Below are 7,952 nucleotides of genomic sequence, written 5' to 3'. Positions count from 1 at the left end.
TGTGACAGCGCCACCCCATGCCCACACAGTGAATTACAACACGTATCACAGGACCATATCTGGCTCCTACAATAGTAATATTAAATAGTAATTGCAATTTACAATACAAATACAACAATTGGGGGTCCCTCAAAAAAAATGTGGCCGCGCTACGCGCGCACAAGATCAACCACCAAGGCCTCATTCTGACCCAGGAAAAACCCTGGTATGTAGCCTACTGTATAACATGATAGCCATCTATGAGCAATGCACTGTATATAAGATGATGACCGAGGGTCTTTCTGCTGCTGACCAAGGGGCTGAGTCCTGTTGATGGGGCCCAATTTTCTTTTGGAGTCTGTAGGCTACTGTATTTGTTCATTAAGATTTCATAAATATGATATATTGTCTGAATATTTGTCTTGTTTTATATAATTATTTTCATTTCTTGTGCTGGTTTATTATGAACAACATGTAAAATTGCAGGAAACTAGCACAAATAATTGGGTGGGAGAGAGGGGCCGCCGCTGCCAAAACGTGCACAGTTTTGGGTCGCTCCACCACCAAAAAATCTCACTACAAACTTTTGGTTAAACTTGGCCTACAGTGAGTGGTCCACACGGCACATGTCAAACGTTGCATGTCCTACAAACCCACCGTTCACGATGCTGTTAGTTTTTTCTGCTGTTCATTAGAGGGCCACTAGAGGGAAACATTGTTTCGCTATAAACCTCCAGTCACATCCTCTCCAACAAGCTTTATTCAAGAATAATTCAAAGGCAAAGACATTCATTCACTACAATGTAACATTTCAGGGAGCTGAAGTATGAAATGAATTTGGTTCGCCCAGTAACCTCTCTTCAGTCAGTAGCTGTGTACAGAGGGAGTCTGTGTCTCAGGAGGTAGAGGCTGTGTCTCAGGAGGTAGAGACTGGTGGAGGTAGAGGCTGTGTCTCAGGAGGCAGAGGCTGGTGGAGGTAGAGGCTGTGTCTCAGGATGTAGAGGCTGTGTCTCAGGAGGTAGAGGCTGTGTCTCAGGAGGTAGAGGCTGTTTCTCAGAAGGTAGAGCCGGCGTCTAATGATCGCAAGGTCGGCCGATCGGCAGTTCGAGCCCCGGCTGGCCACATGTCGAAGTGTCCTTGGGCAAGACACTGAACCCCAAATTTCTCCCAGTGAGCGGACCGGCGCCTTGCATGGTAGTTTGCCGCCATTGGTGTGTGAGTGTGTGTGTGAATAATGTGAATGAGAGGCCGTTGTAAAGCGCTTTGGAATAAGGCGCTATGTAAGTCAGTCTGTTTACCATTTACCAGAGGGGTGTTGTGTGTGTGTTGTGTTACCTATATGTCTACATACGTCTCACACTTGTCATGACCCTCCCCAGCTCTGTGACCTTTGACCCCAGGAGGGACAGCTCATCTCCAGACGGCGTGCCTGGCTGAGAGTGTCGACACCGCCGTCGTCGTGGTTACCCTGCAGCTGCACCGGCGGACCGCGGAACGCGTCGTTAAAGGGTTAAATATAGAACGGGTTAATAAACTATCACCGGACCTTACCCCAACCCTCAGAGAGAGAGAGAGAGAGAGAGGGAGAGGGAGAGAGCGATAGATATAGAGAAAGTTTATCTACCTACCGACCTTCTATCTATCTATCTATCTATCTATCTCTCTATCTCTCTATCTCTCTCTCTCTCTATCTATCTTGTGAGGCTTCAATGTCAGAGGTAGGGTGAGGGTTAGGTTTGGGTGATAGATAGAGAGAGATAGATAGAGAGATAGATAGAGAGTGAAAGAGAGAGAGAGGGAGAGAGAGAGAGAGAGAGAGAGAGAGAGAGAGCCTAACCCTCACCCTACCTCTGACTTTGAAGGCTCACACACGTGACAGCAGCTGGTGAAAGGGGGAACAAGTCTGCAACCAATCCAAACCCCTCCCTGTCCCACCCTCCAAACTCAAAATGACCATTTTTCACCAGCTACCGCACCCCGCCTCTGGAACTCTCTCCCTCACCCCGCCTCTGGAACTCTCTCCCTCACCCCGCCTCTGGAACTCTCTCCCTCACCCCGCCTCTGGAACTCTCTCCCTCACCCCGCCTCTGGAACTCTCTCCCTCACCCCGCCTCTGGAACTCTCTCCCTCACCCCGCCTCTGGAACTCTCTCCCTCACCCCGCCTCTGGAACTCTCTCCCTCACCCCGCCTCTGGAACTCTCTCCCTCACCCCGCCTCTGGAACTCTCTCCCTCACCCCGCCTCTGGAACTCTCTCCCTCAGCCACTCAGAGACTCACCCTCACTCTCCACCTTTAAGTCCCACATCAAAACCTACCTGTTCTCCCACGCATAGGACCGAAAGAGCCTGCAGCGCACAGCGAGAGCAGCTGAGAACCCGCAAATCACTAAGAATCGTATCTATCTATCTATCTCTCTCTCAGAAAGACCCTGCAGCGCACAGCGAGAGCATGTGTAAAAGGCAGGAATTTGATAATTATGTGGTTAAAAAACTATTTTGTTTAGCCTACATTTTTCATTCTTCTTCTTCTACAGCTTCAACATGTAATCATCAATTTAATCAAGTTTAGCATATAAAAAAGATAAGTAACAGTTTCTTTATCAAATGTAGTTTTATTCAATATATTTAATATAAATATATATATTTTTAAATGTTGTGAAGACAGTACTGGTTCCAGCTGGCTTCATCTGCTGAGAAACACAGACATCCAATGGAGTGTTATTACTACTGAGAAAAATTCAGTAATTTGATATGGAAGAATATTAACTTGACTTGTAATAAAACGAAATCGACTACATTAAAAATAAAACTGTTCAATAAATCCTAAATGTTGTCTACCTATTCGATGTATAAATCGCGCCAGAATCTCGCCGACTTCCGAGGTCATTTTAAGCAAAGTATTTGGCCAAATGAGCTATTATTATCAGGGATAATAGCCATGGGTGTTCTAGACGTGTCCTGCAAAGGACAAGTTGATAGGACACTCGTAGCCAATATGGTTTCTTTGACTGAAGTGACTGGCGAATTCTTTGACTGAAGTGACTGGCGAATTCTCAAAATGGCTTCATGTGATTGGACGGACAAAATGTCAATCTTTCAGCCCTGGACTTAATGCATGGTGAGGCCAGGCCTCCCTTGCCCACCCATTTTCAGTGATTTGGCCAATCACATATTGCCATGAAAAAAATTGCATTACATTGACTTCTATGAGAAACCACTTTCCTGGGGAGGCCTGGCCTCCCTCAATACAAACGGATAGGGATTCTGGCCTGTAGGTGCTTTACAATTGCAATATTGGGTTTTAGCCATGGAAAAATTCAGATTTATGAACAAAACGGAAATAATATTAATATAAAAAATATATAAAACTTTTTTTTTAAAATAAATAAATAAAATAAATATAATTATTGTTTTTTAAAAATCTCTCTCTCTCTTCTCTCAAATTATTGGGGAGGCCAGGCCTCCTCCACCTCTATGGAGGAGCCTCCACTGCTGTACATACATACATACATACATACATACATACATACATACATACATACATACATACATACATACATACATACATACATACATACATACATACATACATACATACATACATACTAGGGGTGCAACGGTTCTCGGTTTTTTTACGGACGGTACGGTTTGCGTTCCACGGCTCAATTCACTAGTGAACCGTGACGGTTTTCGGTTTTCGTATTTATTTTTTATTTTTTTTACCTTTATTTTACCAGGAAGTCACATTGAGATTAAAACCTCTTTTACAAGAGAGACCTGGCCAAGACAGGGTCAAAATAGTAGCTTAAAAAACAGTTCAGATAACAAGACAGGACATAAGACAGTGGCAACAATACAATAGACAAACAATGGTAGGGGTATTTACAAGGTGATTAAAACATTGAGAAGTCTAACCAAAGCAGGTACAGCGAGCGGTGACCACATCCTTTAATCTACGCTTGAAGATACTTATGGAAATAAGGGCCTCTAATTTAAAAGTAGTCTGTAGGTCATTCCAAGACCAAGGGCCATAATAAGACAAGCTTGCCCTTCCAACATTGTTCATGATAAGTGGCACCTTGTATTGTAGCCATCTACGAGACCTGAGACCCGAGCCACTTGGTATAGGGATGAACTTCAGGCCCAGATAATTCGGTAAGAAGCCAGAGATGATTTTAAACACAAGAGTGTACCAGTGTTGGAGCCTTCTGACAGAAAGAGATGGCCATCCAACCAGACTATACAGTGTACAGTGATGGGTCCTGAAGGCACTATTGGTGATGTATCTTAGAACCGAATGATACAGGGGGTCTAGCTTGGATAAAGTGGACAGAGAAGCAAACCTATATACAGGGGTGCTCATAACTTTTTGGGGCCAGTGCTCAGAGGAGCACCTAGGGATGCTGCTTGGTGCTCCCCGAGCTCGCGAGTCACGACCCGTCCCACAGGATGGATGAAAAAGGGATACATGGATAACTTATATTAGCAAAATGACATTTATTCATAAATAAAGATGAACGAACAAATGATTGTGTGCAAAACAAAAGAAACAAATGCAAAATCAAATGACTGCTCTTTAAGCATGAAAGTCTGTCAGACTCCTTTAAACACAATGAAATCAACTGATCTCTTTAAGCACTGCTCTGTTCTGTAAACACTGAAATCAACTTTTCAACAAAAAGTTACAGCCTAAGCATTTATTTATACTACAAGCTTAATCGTCATCATCACTGCTCTCTTGACTGCTGTAAATTATCACTGTCCTCAATTTCAACCATGGTAGAGGATGGTTTTTTTGTGATCAACTTTTTTATTTTTATTTTATTTTTTTGGGTGCGCAAAAGCGCCCTCATGCGGCTGATCTGCCGCGCAGCATGCATTTTGGCGACGCATGCGCACTGGCGCACCAGTTATGTGCACCCCTGCCTATATACTGTATCACCATAATCCAATTGTGAAAGGAAAAGGGCGGAGACAAGACGTTTTCTGGAAGCCAAGGAAAAGCAAGATTTAAATCTATACAGGAAGCCCACTGTACGCTTAAGCTTTATGGCGAGAAGATCAATTTGGCCGCGTTCGTAAATTAGCTCTGAGAGCGCCGGAGCGTCCACGTGAATGCCTCGAATGCGGCCTTTGGTCAGAGGTCGAGTTGGTCTGGAACGCAGTTGTACATCTTTACTGCCTAATTGGCTGCCTAATATCCAATCACAGGGAAGAAACAAAAACACTGTTAGAGAAAAAAAAGTGAAGATGGCGACCGGATTAGAACACATGGCGAACCCAGTTGAGAGGCAACAGTTTGAGGAAGCCCCGGATTCCTACAAGTCTGCGGTGTGGGGGGAATACGACAATAAGGGGGAAAAAACAGTGGACAGAAACATTACTGTCTGCAAGCTCTGCTTAAAGCGTGTGCCATATGCTAATGGATGCACCTCTAACATGAAACAGCATATTCGCCGCTACCACTCAACGATAACACTGACTGGGAGCAGGAAAGCCAGTCAGGTAGCGTCAGTGAGCAGACAGCAGTCTCGAAAGTGTTTTCTTTTTTGTTTATATACAATTATATATACATTATATAAACATTATATACATTACATATACATGTGTATGTTAAAGTTCCATATGTATAAGCAAATATAAAGTAAAGTACTGTTTGTAAATAAATAGTAGCATTTGTTTCTGAACCGAACCGTACTGAAAACCGTGACCCAAAATACCGAACCGTACCGAACCGTGGGCCAACTGAACCGTTGCACCCCTAATACATACATACATACATACATACATACATGCATACCTGTACATACATACATACATGCATACCTGTACATACATACATACATACATACAAGCATACCTGTACATACATACAAGCATACCTGTACATACATACATGTACATACTTTAGCCACTTTGACTTTGACTTCCCTACCCCTAACCATCTCCCCTAACCCTGCCACCCCCCTCCCCCCCTGGACATGCATACAACCTCCCCTAACCCTACCACCCCCCCCTCCCCCCCTGGACATGCATACAACCTCCCCACAGCCTCTACCTCCACCAGCCTCTACCTCCTGAGACACAGCCTCTACCTCCACCAGCCTCTACCTCCACCAGCCTCTACCTCCTGAGACACAGCCTCTACCTCCACCAGACTCTACCTCCTGAGACACAGCCTCTACCTCCTGAGACACAGCCTCTACCTCCTGAGACACAGCCTCTACCTCCTGAGCCACAGCCTCTACCTCCTGAGCCACAGCCTCTACCTCCTGAGACACAGCCTCTACCTCCTGAGCCACAGCCTCTACCTCCTGAGCCACAGCCTCTACCTCCTGAGACACAGCCTCTACCTCCTGAGACACAGCCTCTACCTCCTGAGACACAGCCTCTACCTCCTGAGACACAGCCTCTACCTCCTGAGACACAGCCGCCCCCATCATCAAACGACCCACGGGATGAGGACCAATGAACTTCCTCCTGACACGTCTCGAGATGACCTTTGACCCCTCAGTCCCTCCTGAAGGCTAGATGACCCTCTGACCCCTCAGTCAGCTCGCCAGCCAACATCAATTTAAAATGTTCTTGGAAAACATCCCCAAACCGCAGGCTAGCATGACTAACACAGCTTGTTCTGTGAGCCTGCTAACAATGTAAAGTAGTGTTCTAGTTAACTAGGCAGAAGTGGGGATTACTCACCCAATCCATTACGTTGTAATATTTTGACGAGCGAGTGTGTCATTGATTTTCAACAACATTTATTTACTTTTTTCAGAATAAAAGTCAGAACATTTAATACACACAATATTATGGAACTAAAAGCAGAAGGGAAAATGAAAATCTACAAAAGAATAAATGGAAAAGTAAGAACAGAATAAAAAACAAAACCAGTAGAATCACAAATGGTAAACAGACTGACTTATATAGACTGACTTATATAGACTGACTTATATAGATGACTTATATAGACTGACTTATATAGACTGACTTATATAGACTGACTTATATAGATGACTTATATAGACTGACTTATATAGACTGTCTTATATAGACTGACTTATATAGGCTGACTTATATAGATTACTTATATAGACTGGCTTATATAGATTACTTATATAGACTGTCTTATATAGACTGACTTATATAGACTGACTTATATAGCGTCTTATTCCAAAGCGCTTTACAACGGCCTCTCATTTACCCATTCACACACACATTCACACATGGCGGCAAGCTACCATGCAAGGCATATAAGCCAGTCTATATAAGTAATCTATATAAGTCAGTCTATATAAGTCAGTCTATATAAGACAGTCTATATAAGTCAGTGTCTCAGGAGGTAGAGGCTGATGGAGGTAGAGGCTGGTGGAGTTAGAGGCTGGTGGAGGTAGAGGCTGTGTCTCAGGAGGTAGAGGCTGGTGGAGGTAGAGGCTGTGGCTCAGGAGGTAGAGGCTGTGTCTCAGGAGGTAGAGGCTGGTGGAGGTAGAGGCTGTAGCTCAGGAGGTAGAGGCTGGTGGAGGTAGAGGCTGTGTCTCAGGAGGTAGAGGTGGAGGTAGAGGCTGTGTCTCAGGAGGTAGAGGCTGTGTCTCAGGAGGTAGAGCCGGCGTCTAATTATCGCAAGGTCAGCAAATCAGCGGTTCGAGCCCCGGCTGGCCACATGTCGAGGTGTCCTTGGGCAAGACACTGAACCCCAAATTTCTCCCAGTGAGCGGGCCGGCGCCTTGCATGGTAGCTTGCCGCCATGTGTGAATGTGTGTGTGAATGGGTGAATGAGAGGCCGTTGTAAAGCGCTTTGGAATAAGACACTATAAGTCAGTCTATATAAGTCAGTCTATATAAGACAGTCTATATAAGTAATCTATATAAGTCAGTCTATATAAGTCAGTCTATATAAGTCAGTCTATATAAGACAGTCTATATAAGTCAGTCTATAAAAGTCAGTCTATATAAGTCAGTCTATATAAGTCAGTCTA

This window comes from Nansenia antarctica (assembly GCF_963989245.1).
Source record: "Nansenia antarctica genome assembly, chromosome: 3".
NCBI lineage: Eukaryota > Metazoa > Chordata > Actinopteri > Argentiniformes > Microstomatidae > Nansenia > Nansenia antarctica.
Note: the sequence above shows the minus strand (reverse complement) of the source record.